Source organism: Pithys albifrons, chromosome 2 (assembly GCF_047495875.1).
Source record: "Pithys albifrons albifrons isolate INPA30051 chromosome 2, PitAlb_v1, whole genome shotgun sequence".
In the NCBI taxonomy this organism is placed as follows: domain Eukaryota; kingdom Metazoa; phylum Chordata; class Aves; order Passeriformes; family Thamnophilidae; genus Pithys; species Pithys albifrons.
Window position 1 is genome coordinate 110162129 of NC_092459.1, and position 16083 is coordinate 110178211.

Below are 16083 nucleotides of genomic sequence, written 5' to 3' on the forward strand. Positions count from 1 at the left end.
GGGGATGGGGAAGGTGGTAAGTTGAAAGGCTGGACCTATATATTAGCTTGCTTTTTCCTAGGGATACCTTGATCCATAAAAGAAAGAACAGAATTTGAGGATCACATGAAGAAAATCACCCAGAAACTGTGGGCACAGGTATGACAGGGTCAATCAGAAGAGAGGGCTAAAATGTATCTGACAGCTTTTCTTCCTGACCAAAGTAAATACCATATAATCTTTTTTTTTGTAAGATAAAAAATATCGAAAGGAAGCTCATAAGTTACTGATAAGGCTAGAAAGTCCTTTGGGATGGGCTCTCATTCAAAATAGATACAGTTCACTAGAAATAAACCCACTTCTTCACCCCTGATAATCTGTATTGGTTTTATTAAAGGAATTAATATAATCATGGAATCATAGAATCATTAAGGTTGAAAAAGCCCTCCAAGGTCACTGAATCCAAACTTAATACAAAACATCCACAATACTCTCTCATAAAAGTATATGTGTGTCTGTTTATGCAGCTGTAAATATACATCTGTGTGTGCATGCATATATATATATATGTATGTGTATACATGGATGTATATAGAGTTGTTGTCCATTTATAGCTGCACAAATCTACACACATGGATATGAGCACATATACACAAATGTACAAACATGTACATGTTATGCACACATGCATCCCCTAAAAACTGAGCATGCAACAAATGGAAAATAACACGAGCTGCAAAATTATTTGAGGAAAAAAGTGCTGAAAGCAGGTGAAAGCTGGAGCACTGACATTTTGGGGAACTATCCTACTCCTTGGAAACATCCAGAAACCTTTTTAAACATTTGCCAGCCCCTTTTCTAACTTTGGAAGCAGGGCTAGAAGTGCCTCAAAATCACAATGCTTTGAGATATTCCTGTCAGGCAGGAAATCTTGAGAAAGCAGCATTACTTGTATTCTGCTCTGATTCCAGTCTCAGAAAACACAAAGGTAAGAAGAAATATCAAAATAATCAAATATATACAAGACATCTACATTTGTATAAACATCAAGCTTTGAAAAGGAAAAAAAATCAGGTCTTCATTTTCCTCAAACATTAAAAAAAAAAAAAAAAGATAAAGGCCAAGCAGTTCTTATTTTATCCAGACCAGTTCATAAATCCCAAGTCATAAATCCACATGATATCCCGGGCTGCTGGATTTTGCATTTGGAGCTCTGAAAGACTGATAGTTGAAAGATTTATAAAATCCCAGGTAGCCAGAGAGCTCCCTATTGGCTCCACATCTGAGGGGTCCCCGCATCCTGCTTAGCCCAGAGAACTGGATGTATGGGATATATTGTGCTCAAGAAGCAGCACACCCCCACCCTCCTCTTTTCAGATGAAATGAAGGCAAACATTTGGTCATTTGGGGTGGATGGGCCCTGTTTAGTGACTTTTCTGTGCAGATAAGGAATCAGCCCCAAGCTGGCATTGCCCAAAAACTGCTGCCACCTCCCACAAAATTATACCATGGTTTGTGTCATAGATGTGTGATTTACCTTGTTTAGTAGCTCTGACCATAAACAGCAGAATTGCTTCAGCTGCCTTGAATATACATTTCATTTTGTTTCTTGCAATGTCATTGAATAGGAGTGACTGTTCAGTAAGAACAAGAGATCACCACTGGGACCAGAAGGTGATGATACTTAGAGGGGAACATGACCAGCCCCTGAGCAGGACAATGGTAGATGAGATACCTCAGACAAAGTAGAGGTTGCAAATAATTTAGCCAGGGAAGCAGCATTTGACATTCCCCAAGGAGCGCTTCAAGATGACGCTCAGAGTTTTTTCTCTTTTTTTGTCAGTTCTGTGGAAGTTGCATGTGGAACTATGTGTTTTGGGGTGAAACTCCCCCAAAACAGCTCCTTTGAAGAGTGATTTGTACTATTTGCCTCAGTCCACAGAGTACTGAAAAGGTGCTTGAAGTCTTCCCTTCATTCCTTTCCTCTATCCTTCCTCAATGACCTTATTTGAACCTATTACTTTTCTCCAGATTTGCAATGACAGACATTTTTAATATGCTTCTGTTCCATTAATAAAAAGATTAAAGAAAAACCCTCTTCTGCAATTACAAGATCTGTTTTATAGCTGCAACTAACATCTTTGTTACTGAGAAATTAAATGATTTGCTTTATGTTTCAGATTCTTTTATTTATGTGTCTGAATCTATCAAAGTGCATGTGGAAAATTCTCCTTCACCTTCCTAGAGAAGGATAGTGGAATCAACTTGATGTCAGCTCTGTCTGTTTGGAGTTTTATTAGAAACACATTGTCGAGCTAAATTTAGATTATTTTTTGTTGGTATTTGTTTGCCTCTACTCTAGTGGAAATTAAAGCATTGCAAGGGTTTGTGCTCTCTGTGTGTTGTGAGCATCTCTGCCTTTGATCAGCCACCTTAAAAGAGCATCGTGAGAGGCTTGGCTTGCATGCCACAGAGCTGCCTGCCTTCAGCATGCCTCTTCTCTATCAAAACTCCTGTGTTCATTAGAAACAGTTACTCATTTAAGAGGCCAAACTAAACCAGATACAAGCAGACCAAAGCATTTATATGAGGACTATGTCAGACTCATGGCAGGAGAGGTTCATCTTGGTTATTCTTGAAATCCAAAGCTTTCCCAAGCCCGTTAGTGTCTCTCATGAGGTATCTCCTTCCTCTTCCCAAGCAGAACATATTTCTTTTTAAACCTCAAACTCCTGTGGACTGTGTTTATGCCGTATTTCATCATTTCTTCCGACTTCCTTACACTTTCTCCCTCCCTCAGCTGGGTTTGAGCCATTGTGATCTCTCGGCTGTTGAGTGCAAGGCAGCACAGTCGGGGGTGGGGTTCAGGAGGGCTGACTGCTCAACCCATCCAGCCTGTGGGTGCACCATTATTTAATCCAGACTGACTCTACAGGCCAGGTAGCCCTGTCCTGCTTTAGGAGGGTGAATTTGCTACATTTTGCCTCTTTGGCATTTCTAGCACCTTTGACAATGGCTTTTGGTGCTCCATAGCCACTGGTTTTGAAAGTTTTTTGCCTGTGATTATGCCCAAGTACCCCTGACTTTATCAATGCCTTTCATCTTGAAATGCTCAGATGGTCTTTGCTGGTTGCTCATGAAGTAGATTGGGCTGAAATGAATCCCCTGGTGCAAAAGAACTAACGGAGCAAGGTGAAGGGCAAATGCTCACTTGTGTCTATTGATCAGCCCTTTTCCTCTGTATTACCACTTGTGGTGCCTTCGGAAGCAGAAGGAGATTTCTTTCTTTTTCCAATCAGAGATTTGGAATGTAGAATCTGATTAAACATTAATTTTTGCAGTTTTAAATGTGCAAGTCATCTTAAAGTTTTCTTTTATTAAAACATCTGCAGAAGCCTTTCTTCTAATACTGTTACCATTTTGCTAATTAAAAATGCTGTACAAGGACTAGTATCGAGCCATAGAAATGAAAGGTCAATACATGAACAACACTTCATTTGTAAATAATACAGCTCTGTAATCAATTATCTCATTTTCACAGAAGACATATTAATCTACGAGCAAAGAATGGAGACATTTAGAGGATGTACAGAGGAGATCTTTAAATGTTAAATGTTCTTTAGCATGTGCTAAATAAAGCGTTTGGCAGAGTGAAAATGTAGCATAGAACACTGACACTCCAGGGACAGTCTTTAGGTCAAGTGATCTGTACTTTCAAAAGGGTTCTCCATAGCACTGTAAAGCCTCTCCTGTTGGTAGCAGGGAGGTTGGTTAGTGTTATTTAGGATGCTAACTGTAGCAGGGAAAATACTGCAGAACATGAGAAAAAAAGGTCATCTGCAAAGAAAAAGGTGCATATTTTAATAGGTGAATCAGAATGCTTTGTACTGTTATTTACTTTCTGTCAGTAGTGGGAAGTGAGTTTTCCTACCCCTCCTTTTCCATAAAACCAGGCTTCTGTACTGCAGGTTGGAGCTGAGACATGCTCTTGTGAGAAGCTGTGCAGCCAAATGCACTCAGTACTCTGGGCACCAGGAAGCACCACTCCAGTATCCCACCAAGGGCCCCAGCGGGATTGTTTCCTCTTCCACAGGTTACAGCGGGAATCCACATACGGGTTTAAAAATGTAGCAGTTTCTGGGTGTTGGAGATCCTGTGCATGAGTCATAAACATCATTAGGGAAAATGGCAAGAAAATCCATTCCTTGACTTAAAAAAGCTCAAGCTCAAGCTCCTCGACTTAAAAAAGCTCAAATGGAAAGGAAAGGCTCTCTCCAGCTCGGTTTGAAGCTGGGTTACCTTGTATGCATTTTTACTGAACTTGACAACATAGAGGCAGTAGCAAAGTACAGGATGAATGCAATTTCATTTTCATTTTTGCCTGCTTGCGTTGGATTTGCAGTACGCCTGTCCTGAGCTTGATCCAGATTTCCAGCTTTGAAATTCCTATCAAATGTATGTTGAGACTTAAAGGGAAAAACTCCACCCACGGACCCCAACTCTCCCCACCCCCAGTTCTCACCACTTGGTTGATCTCATTCTATCCCTTGTCTTGACCTCCTATATCCATGTCTGAGTGGGAGGAGTAAGGAGTGGGGTGGTGGAAAGAGTCCCACCAATGTGAGCCCTTGTGTGAGGGGAGAGTCTCCCTCCCATTTACCTCTGCCACAGTCCCCTTCTCCCTTCTCCTACACTTCCTGACAGCCAATAAAAAAAAAAAAAAAGAAAAGAAAAGAAAAAAGGAATTGTTTTCAGCAGTCTTCATAAGCCAAAGTGGCTCCAGAGAGTGCAGGAATAGGGAGGAGATCGTCCTCTTGGAATCTTTGGCGCTTAAGGTTGACTGTTTTGCCTCACTCCCCTCTGCACTCTTTTCACAAATAGAAATACACCCTTGTCAGGGATTTAGGGAGGCTTGATCGCCCTTTCTCTGCTGGACGATACCGAGGATAAATTGCCAGCAACAGCAAAATCTTCACAAAAACCTTTCTTTGGCTTGTGCAACAGGAAAATTGGCGTTGCCAAAGAAATGGCAAGTAGTGAGTTGGTAAGGCAGGAGCCCCGGCTGCATCACAATGGATGTTGCAGTGAAGTTTGAAGGTATCTGCTTCTTCTTTAAAAACAAAACTTACGTTAGGATGGAAAAAAAAAGACCCCTAAGCCTAAACATTTCCAGGTTTGCTCACCCCCATGTGTTACATGCACACTGTAGCTGCTCGACCCACAGGGCCCTTCAAAGCTCTCTATGATTCTCTGTGCCAAAATAAATGTTCCTTTACCATCAAGTAGGCAGAAGAATGAAAACTGTAAGACGTGTGAGTGAGAAAAAAAGAGCCCAAACAGGAAAATCCCTTTCTTCTGTTTTTAAAGTCCTGGATGATCAAGGCTGTTCTGCTCACTCTGATGTAATCAGTTTGCAGATACCCAAATACACGTCCAGCCATGGAAAGTGCTCTCCCTTTGATTCCAGCAAAATCCTTTCTAATTCTCTTTAAATGTTTCAGGGCTTTTTGAAATGATTGCTATCAATGCCAACCAAATGCTTTAGATCTCCCTCTATTTTTTCTTTCCTGGCCTTTAAATACTTGCCTTATTTCTATGCAGCCCAGTTACAGCTGTACATGGAAAAAGTATCTAGAAAACAGATCTGGTTTGCCTTAGCCTTTATGCCACATAAAGTTAGACACTTTAACCTTCTTTACGTTTACTTAGTTGCTTTAATATGACTTCTGTAACCCCTTTCTTTTTTTTTCATATAACTTATTAAATATCTATAATACAGTAGCCCATACACATCACATGGGTTGGCTTTTTATTACTTTAGGCTCACCACAACTATCTAGTAAATCATAAGTCATGTTCTTCCTAAAACTTAAAAACCAGAATTGTTCAGCTGAGCTTGGACCAAGTTAGTGAGGGACCAGCTCAAAAAAAGGGTAAGCTGGTTTTAACTTTAGACTTTAACCAGAAATAGATCCCCTAAGGCATTAGATCTACAGTGTTTACCATGGGTAGGAACACTGCTGGATGGTCTGTTATTGTCTCTGTGCTCTTCAGGTGCTCTGAGGTGGGTATGTGACCATCATTCATAGCATGTTTCCATTGCTGTGATACCTCTTCCAGCTCAGCTTTAAACAGGTCACAAGCTGGGATTTTCAAGAATCACAAAACCCTTTCCAAACCCAAGAGATTAAAGGAGAACAAGATTTGTGATGTTATTATTCTTTGTTTTTTTTTCAGGTTTTAGGATTTTTTTGTTTTTTAACCAGTAAATTAGGGATTATTTTACATTTTCCTGGAAACTGTCTTTCTCCTTTAAATAAAAGATGCCAAGAGGAGAATCTAAAGAAAACCACCAACAGAGACGTGAGTCATAAGAAAGCCCTGATGTCTTCCATTTGGTGTGACATTTCACCTTGTAGGCAGCCATAAAATATTACAGGTAAGTAAAACACAGTGAGAGAGCAGATTCCCCCACCCTCCATTTCTTTTTACATCTGACTTGCTTTTGTTGCAAGCCAATGTTGTTTCTTCACGCTAGATACTGTTTCACCAAACGGTGTCCCAAACATGATTGACTCCTCCATACCCTGCCGCACCACCACTAGGACATGAGCAGTATGCCTGGGACCCCATTGCAGTAGTCAAGGGCTGTGGGTACCGGTGGCCCTGCTGCTGCCAAGGCACAATCAACAGCTTCTGCAGCCACAATGATGCTGCTGCTCCTTCTTCCATCACTGTTTCTCCATTCACTGCATCCCCTTGCCAAGTCATGGCAGTTTGAGATTTTTTTCCCAACATAAGCCTGCATCCCTTGATGCTGCTCTGATGCCTCATGCACACCACCCCAGTACAATGTGGGGTGCCCAGCTATGAAAAAGAAAACCCTCCCCAGGTCAGTCCAGCCCACATCAGTGGTGGTGCTTTGAGCAAGGGTGAGATCTCTGGCACCCGATCCCTTCTGTCCTCAGGCAGGTTTATACAGGTGTGCGATGGGTTCCCAACCCTGGTGTCACGTTCAGAAAGAAAACCCTATTCCAGGTTTCCTGCCCAATGGGATAATTTTTGCAGCTAATATTCCTTCATGCACTGCCTGTTATGCCATATTAAAGCACAGCTTGCCAACAACTGGGGAAGAAATATGCTCTCCAACTCTTCCTTTGCCTGGCTCGGGAGCAGGAACCAGGTGACTGGGGCTGAGGGTGGCTGTCTCTGCCCTGTTTCCTTCAGCTAAACTCTCCCTGTGGAATAAAAAATGGACATTTGTGTTTCAGCAGACCATATAAACCCTGTTGGAGAACTTTTTAAGCCTTTCCCAAGTAAAAACCTCTTGGACGGGAGTCAGACCACACTGCCATATGGGTGCATGGCATATGGTTTAATGCGTGCTGCGCTACACCACCATCCTCCCCTTCCACAAGGAGCTAGCCATGCTGCACGATTGTATTCCCTGTATGATGCTCCCTAACATCTTGCACTTTCTCCAACTCAGTGCTAAGACTTTTTCCAGTCACTCATGCCAGTTGTGTTTCCATCAAGCGAGGTACGGGCAGCTCATGGCAGACAGAATCAAGTGTCCTCTTCCCCGCTTCATTCATGCTTGTTTTTATTTCCTCATCCAAAAACTTCCCCTAGAAGCATTTAGGAGCAAAGCAAATGTGTACTCTGCTTCAGCTGGAAAGTTTTGCTTCATTTCTTTGTTGTGAACTAGAACTTTTCACATATTTGACTTCTTATCTAACTCTTCTCACACTCAACACTACTTCAAGTGCTAGAATGGCAGATATTCATGATGCTGCTCCTTCTTCCATCACCATTTCTCCATTCAGTCCATCCCTTTGCCAAGCCATGGCCCTGTTTGATTTCTCCCCAGCATGAGCCTACATCCCTTGCTGCTGCTCCAGTGCCTCATGCACCCCACCTCAGTACAATGTGGAGTGCCCAACTCCCTTCTGGATTTGAGTTTTTTTTTAATATTCATTTATTTTTTAAACTCCTTTTCCTCTCCTTCCCTACTCTCCTTCCTTTCTCTAGCTCCCTTAATTTTACTCTGCCTTTTGCACTCTGGTAAAAAACATATATGAACCTATAGGAACCAGTAAAATTACCTCTCTGTGTGGTTTCAAAAAGAAAACCAAAATTAATTGAAAAAGATGATGAAACACTTTTTGGGGGGAGGAAAGCAGGAGGAATTCTTCTTTTACTCATCTTGCAAATTCTCTTTTGGCTGTACAGTTGAGTAATTTTCCTTCCCCAGTTCATTTTCAGCATTAACACTTGTATATAAAGAAACTGACATGTCTCTCTGAGGTGTTCCTGCTCCTGTTTAATGATTTAGGCTGTACAGCATCACTCCTCCATGGCACTGATGTCCTTCAGGACTATGCCTGGCAAAAATGCCTTGGAAAAAAGAGTATCCTTCTGTGGATTTTTATTTCCTTTATACACAGGAATTGCAGACCATGGTCGAGATGACCACATTTTTGCTGTGGGCTGCCTGAGCACTGCACACAAACAGACCACAGGAATACAAGACATTTATACCCAAGGGATTGAACATGGTATTGATCCAAGAGAAACCTGTGCTTTGCAAGTGCAATTGTTCAGGTAAGCAACATATGCAGATGCAAAAAAGAGGAGGTAGCCAGACTGTGGGGGGGAAAAAGCACTTTAATAACAGTAACTAAACTACAACCAGTAATATTATTAATGTTAACATTAACATTATTATTAATAAGATTAATAAACAAGTCATCAATAGGACATCAAGGTGAAATGACACCAGAAAAATCTAGTCCACAGGAAGATTGTCTTTCAGGTAAGTTTTCTATTGAAGTTAAGGCTGAAATCTGCCTGGTTTGTCCGAGTCATGTGACATTTTTATATGGGAAGATGTCTCTGACTGTGCCTCAGGTGGCCCTGAACACTGTGAGTGTCAGTGAGATGCCAGCAGTGTTCATAAGACAGGGTCTGAGGCTGGGATATGGCATGCAAGAGATAGGTGGGTATCAGGAAGGATGGGCATGAAGCCCTTGGGCAACACCCTTCGGCATGCTTTCTCAAGCCATGGAGTGGTGCTCCTTCAGACCATAGCCAATGGGAAAAACCAACAGAAATAAATATTTTTGTTGAAAGGCAGGCAGGACATTACAATTTCTCCCACCTCCCCCTTACTGAGCCTGGAAAACTGCTACCAAAGCACCTAATTCCCAGATCTCTCCTTCCACATTCCTAACAAATACACCCTTTTTTGCACTCATGTAAAACCAGTACTTCAGCAGTCAAATCACAAGCTGAAGATAAAACTAATAAAAGGACATTAAAAAACAATCCTTCCCAGTCTGACAGGTTAAGAAAGGCTTCTTGATATTTTTTGATATACTCATGTCCCACACATGAACCTTGTTGCTCACGTTTTGGACCAATATCCAAATGGCACAGGTGAAGCTCTTCTGACTCTTCCATGTCTCATTTTTCCTCCTTCCCTTGCTCTTTTTAAAAGACTTTTTTTTTTAGTTTGGGGATCAGAGAAGATAGACAATCTTTCACTGAAATCCCCATTGACCATTTGGATAGTAGAGCTTCCTGCCCTAGGCTTGTGGCCCAGCAGACCCATGGAACTGAGACCAATGGGAACTTCAGGACCATATTTGTCTCCAGCTTTTTGCTGCTACAGGTTATCAGAGTGTTATTGCACCCATGGGTAATATATGGCATGTGCTTGAACTTAACTGGAGAACAAACTTCCGTGGCATAATACCCAAAGAAAAAACAGACACTGTTTTCCAAGCCTTCAGGACAGGCAGCTCCTGTGGGCTGGATGTCTCTTTATTTGTACATATCCATCTTCCCTTGCTTTCAGTCTGGCAAAGTACTTTCTTCTTCTATCTTATGCACTTAGCCCCACTAAAACAAAAAAAAAAAGACAAAAAGATAGTGAGAGAGGGTTTATGTGGGTGATATATCACTCTTTTAAAATTTATCATATCTGGGTTTAAAAAATAAAAGAGCCTTTTTTCCCCCTACTTAAAAGGGATTTTTATATCCAAAGACACAAAGGTAATTTTCTCTGCATTGTTCCTTCAATATTTGTCTTTTTTTTTTTTTAAGCCAACAGCAGTGAAAAGATGTGATTTTTACATGCAAATGGGAAGAAAAAGCCTAAACACACCATGGGAACATGTTTAAGAAGTTGATTTATGTTTCATGCTGAGCCTTACACCTGCAGTTCAAGCAAAACTCAACTTTGCCGCCCCACAGAGTCTAGTTTATTAGGTATCAAGGAGTCACAAGAAGCCATGTAATTAAAACTGTAATTAACTGGAAAGGGAAAGTGCCACCTGAGTTTTGAGAGGCTGTCAATTTTATTTCCATTACAGCTTTCCTTCTGCTTCTTTTGTCTATAGGGTGCTTTCCCTCCTGCCCCATATTGATAAGGAAAAAGAAAGTTGTTTTTTTTTTCCCCTCTTTTTTAACTAGAGAAGCCACCAAATTCTCTTATGTTTTTACTACTGTGGAAAAAACTGAGCCACTTAGTTTTGATCTTGGCTGCAGGTTTCTCTCAGCAGCATTTGCAGCTGTGTTTGCCAACAGGTGTCAAGTGTGGTCCAGGCAGAAAAAAAGCCCTGAAAAGTCCTACCGGCACAGGGTCAGCCGAGTTCAAAGCCCATGTTAACGAAACATAATCAATGCCCTTTAAAAAGAGGATCCGTGGTGCCTTGTTAAAATGCACGAACTCGCTGCAGCAGGCAAGCCAAGTGCTGGGTGTTCCTGGATTCGACACGTCCCTCCAGAGGCTGCTGGATCCTGATGGACACCACCGTGGTACTTGTGCGGCAGGACAAGGCCACACACAGCAAGACAAAAAACACGACTGGGAGAAATATGAGGCGACGTGATGAACTTTGTGAAGCAGAGAAATTAGAAGTGAAAAGGGGCCCAATCCCCCAGCCAAAAAAAAAAAAATCTCTCGGAGGTTTGGGTGAGATGTGCAGCCAGTCCCGTCCTCCCTTTGCCTTGTGTGCATCCACCAGGAACAAAGTCCTGGGGGATCAGAAAGAGGTGCTGGAATAAAGAAATAATTATTTTAAAAGTTTTAAAAAAGAAAAGACTTAGATAAATTTGAAAGAAACTCATAGTAAAACATAGTGGAAGAGTAATTACCTGAGAGGGTAAATTGACAAGAACAAAGATAGTCTCTTTCCTAAGGGTCGTTATGAGGGAGATTTATGAATATATATCAATTTTTCACAGGAGATGTTTGTCTTAGATGCGTCTATGAAAGGGGGGATTGACATTCTTCGTTCCCCATTTAACAGGTGACAAAAACCCATCAAGTGAAGTACCAGCCTTGAGAGGGGAAGCTATTATTGTAAAAAGCAATTTTTCTTTGGTGTCATTCTGATAGGCTTGGGGCATTTTTCCCCAGCCTTAAACATTTGTATCCTCTCCCCTCCTGAAATAGTCACAGCTTGCAAGGCAAAGGTCTTGAGACCCTGTGGATTTGAAGGCAGATCTTGATCAGAACTAATTTGGGGAAGTGAGCTGGAGGTACCTGCAGCAGGTACCAACAGGGCTCAGCTTCTTATTCAGCTACAAGTCAGCAGGGGCACCCTCTGGCCATCTGTGGTCTATAAATTACAGTAACACCAGCACACACTGCTTGTAAATCACCAATGAACAGGCTTTGCCTTATGACACATTACATGAACCCTGTTGGATATTCCAATAAACTCCCATAAACTATCTGATATAAACTCTGGATTATGTTTCTTTGGGGGGCAGGAGAAAAACCTTGACTTTTCTGCACTTGCACAAACTTCTTATGGCTGAAATGAAGGTGTGGCCTGAGCTGTGTTGTGTGTTTATGTACCATGTTTTCTTACAAAAGAGATTTCTTCCACTCTGCCTTCATTATTTATTTCACTTTCCAAGAGTGCATCAGCCTTGAGGTAACAATGGTTGTCACTCTCATGAAAAAAAGAAGACATCACTCATTTGAAAAGTGTAATTTTATGTAAGTCAGTATGACCTGTCCTCCAACCTTGCTGCACCAAGTGCAGGTAGATTAATGGGAGAGGCTCATCCATGACCTTTCCTTTTGGAGGGGCAGAAAGACCCAACCCATGACCTCAAGTCTTTGGATAGCTCTTACCTGACTTGATGGAGCCCTTTTCTGCAAGGAGATCGTATTAGCAGATGTTTTGGCACATAGTTGTTGCTGGCTGGGGCTACAGACACTGAGGAACCTGACTTCACTTGACTTCAAATTTTGTCCGACAACTTGACAAAGGACTGCTTTTAATAATTATATTAGTAAGCCCTGCATTTAGCCTGTCATCTGCAAAAAAACCCCCCAAAAAAACAACAAAAAAACCCCAAAAAACCAAACAAAAACTCCCTGTAAAATAAGTTATTGAGAATGTGGGGGATATGCCAAGTAAACAATCTGATAAATGTTATTTGACCAGCCTTTTTTTGCTGACCATGAGCAACCATGGACTACAGCTTAGACAACGAGCAAAGGCTCTTTCAGAACTCCTTGGCAAGTTCCTTAGCTGAGTTTGAAACCCCAACCCCTCTCAGGAGGCAGTGGGAGCCTTGAAGTTGTCTTATTCATGCATAGCATAAGTCTCCTAAGGCAACATTATTTTTAACTGAGTTTCTTAAGGCCATAGGGGCTGGCTGCTCATGATGCTCTGAGTGGCTGTGTGGGTGTGTGGGCACACGCCTGCACCAACACATGCTTTAAACCCACTGGGTGACTGCAGTCAAACTGGACAGATATTCCCATCTCATGGAGACAGGGAACCAAGGCAACTATTTCTACCTCTCCAAATGGCAATGGGTTGAACACAATTGTCTGTAGACATCAGAGAATCCACACCGGCAAGAGCAATCCAAGGTAAACTGCCCTTCCCTGCTCCCTCCATTTGTGAGCATACAGTCAATTAGTCCCTTCTAACTCAGCAGATTCTGTGATTCTATAATACTTATAACAGGGCCAGCAGCATTGCAAGACCCCAGTGTTAACTAGAAAGGCTGCACCTGACTGAAACACTTTGAACTGTCTCAGGAGCAATTTTTAATTCGCCAGCAATGCACATTTATAACATTTATTGAATCTAAGCTAAGCCTGTCTATTTAGTTCAATCTCAGGAAAAATTAAGTGAATATAATGAAATTGATTTTTAAATCTATTTAACTCAGAAAAAACCACACATCTATTTAGATGTTACTTTAAATTTTCCTGGGAAATAAAAAAAGATAGTTTAATATAGAAATATAATTACTATTCATCAGCTCAGAAAAATACCCTGTGATTTTTGGGCTGGGAATTTTTACTTTCTAAACTTTTAAATTTAATACAGAGATTAGCTCAGTTAGTTGGCACATGATGCTAACAATGCCAAAGTTGTGGGTTTGACCCTTGTACAGGCTATTCACTTCAGAATTGTACCTGATGATCCTTGTGGATCCATTCCAACACAGAATGTTATGTGATTCAGTGGTTTTGTAATGTGTAAGGAGCATCTTTGCAGCACTTCTCCATCCAGCAAATGAATCAAAGACTCCACTTTTCACAGCAAGGCAGTGGGGAGTCCCAAAATCAGGTCTGGGCATCATGGCACTGAGGATCTCCTGGACTCACCCAAGAACACCCCTCTATCTCTCAGCTATTCAGCCTCCTCCGTTATCTTCCCACTGCCCTCTCCATCCATCCCTTTCTGTGCACTCCAACAAGAAGTGATAGCGCTATTTCTGGTTTTTAACAAGATTTGGAAACTGTTCAAGTGCCTGACTAAGTGGTTGGAAACAAGGAAGCAGAAGGATGTTTTGGCATCTTGCAATGTGTGCATGAGGAGCATAGACACAAACACATTGAATGCACATACTGTAAAACAAGACTACAAGGAAAGTACAAACTAATAAAAACCTATTAAAACATCATGAAGACTATTGCTGCTTGCCTGCATGCCTATGTATAAAAACCCCAAATATTTCACATGAACGTGCAGTTCAAGCCTGACTGCTTGCAGATACAACTTTCAGCAACCTTTAAATGCATAATGCCATCCTGTAATTAATGTAGCCTATCCTAAAATTTGAGGGATTTATTGATACTGGCAGAAACATTTGCAAATAACTTGGGGAAGTTCATGACATACCTTCTATGTCAAGGGATTTAATTCATTTTTTCCCATTTTTTCCCCCGCAGCTACCATCAATAAATTCATTCAGAGCCCTTACCATATTACAACAAATGCTGTTGGAAATCCTCAGTAGAAAGTCTGAAGAAAGTACGAGCATGGAGAAAGAGCCTCGTTGTGTTTTTATTTGTTTTGTTCTCTTTCACTTACACTGAAATATAACTATGTCTGAGGGGATTGCTTTTGAGGTTTGTAGTGAAAAAAAAAAAAAGCAAAAGCAGATCATAGACTGCAAAAGGGATTTAATCTAAGTTCTCCAGGAAAATCTATGGCCATTTTGCTCCTGCCTGAGCACCCAGTAGGTGCCAGTGCTGGAATATTATGTATCAGTATGACCATGCACACACATATGGAGAGGTTACATCTTTTATAAAACCAACTAATTGTGGGAAAGAAGTATTTCAACACAGCCCTTACCTGGAATAATGAAGGTGTCAACACTCATCCTGGGAAAGGTGCTGGATTGTTGGGTTGCCAAGGAATAAGAGACAAATCCCAATATTGTGGTGCACATTCATCAGGCTCTTTCTCACTACAGTTGTGAAACTTGGCTGTGACCCTACAGATAACTATTTAAAATTCATGCAATAAGAAGGACAAGAAATATCCCACCATTTTTCTAGAAAAGGGTGTCAATACCTGAGGTCTGCATGGTGCCAGCTCATGGTCAGAGCATCCAGAGCATCAGATGGCTGTTTGTTTTGCTGTTACCCGGCTGCATTTAAGTAGCTTAGTGGAGCAAGCTGGCACATGTTCCCCCTCACCTGATCTTCACATTTCTCCATGGTTTCTCTAAATATTATAAAGAGTTTCTAGTGTGGGACTACTTATCATCAGGAAGTATTTTTACTTGGGAATAGATATATTTGTACACACTTACATTCATGGGATTAAACAGGGTAAGACAAACGAATAATATTTATTTTAGGAAATTGCTAAGGTTTTGTTCTCTTTTGGTTTGCTTTTTTTTTAATTATTTTTTTCCCCTGTATTTCTTTCTAGGGCCTAAATTTGAGGTACTCCTCTCACACGACAAGAAAATCAATGTTTTTTTCAAAAATAGGCCAACAATACTTGAAAAAATACCTTAAAATGTGCTCCTGAATTACTTGTTTCATTGACTTGAATGCACTGGATATGTTTCAAACAGCAAACAGAGACACCAAGAGATACTAATGGCTCCAGTTTCAAATACAGGGGTGCCTCTGCCCTCTCCATGGCTTCTCCAGTCCTCCCACCCCCTTCCCACTGTACAGCATTGAGCATCCCCATGTTTCCTCACACTTTACTGTGCCACAACACCAAACATTACCAATAAAACACTGTCTCCAGCTTATTGTTCACAAGTCCCTGCTCCAGTAAACTGGGACTGAATTTTTGTGGGAAAAAATGTTGGTTTAGGTTCTATCATGCTAAGATTCTTGTTACATGTAGGGAGAAAGAAGGTAGGTGATGGCCAAATCAAAAAGGGAGTTTTCCCCTCCAAGACTGAGGAGGAAGAAATTGTGCATCAGGATGATAAGAGCTTGTTGCTAACTTCTGTCTGGCTGTGGTGAGGATGGTGTGACCAACCGAAACGGGCATCCCTCTTACTGTAAGTGACAGGAGTATTCCTGGCTGTTCTGGGAAATGGGAGAGCTATGCTGATACTGAGAGGTTTGAAATGAGCTCCCTTCCAAAATGGGTATGGGAAGCTGGCAGAAGAACCCTCATGGGTTGAGTTTTTCACCTCACAAAGGAAAATCAGAAATGGAATTAAAAATGGTGTGTAGTTTCTCACCTTCCCCCACTGTTTTTATCTGATTTAGTATATTTCAGCGCTTTCACAGATAAGGTTAAAACTAATTATGGTGCAATAAGCCACCTCTCAAGCTTGTTTAGGTGCCCAACTTCACGT

At 41.3% G+C, this 16083-nt stretch overlaps 1 long non-coding RNA gene across 1 annotated transcript; it reads left to right on the forward strand.

The window, feature by feature from the left end:
- The first annotated feature begins 4621 nt into the window (after positions 1-4621).
- On the forward strand, positions 4622-11746 carry LOC139685349 (uncharacterized). The gene is made up of 3 exons (XR_011700095.1): positions 4622-6418; positions 8427-8583; positions 10087-11746. It is a non-coding gene; the product is annotated as an uncharacterized lncRNA (long non-coding RNA).
- The last annotated feature ends 4337 nt before the right edge of the window (positions 11747-16083 follow it).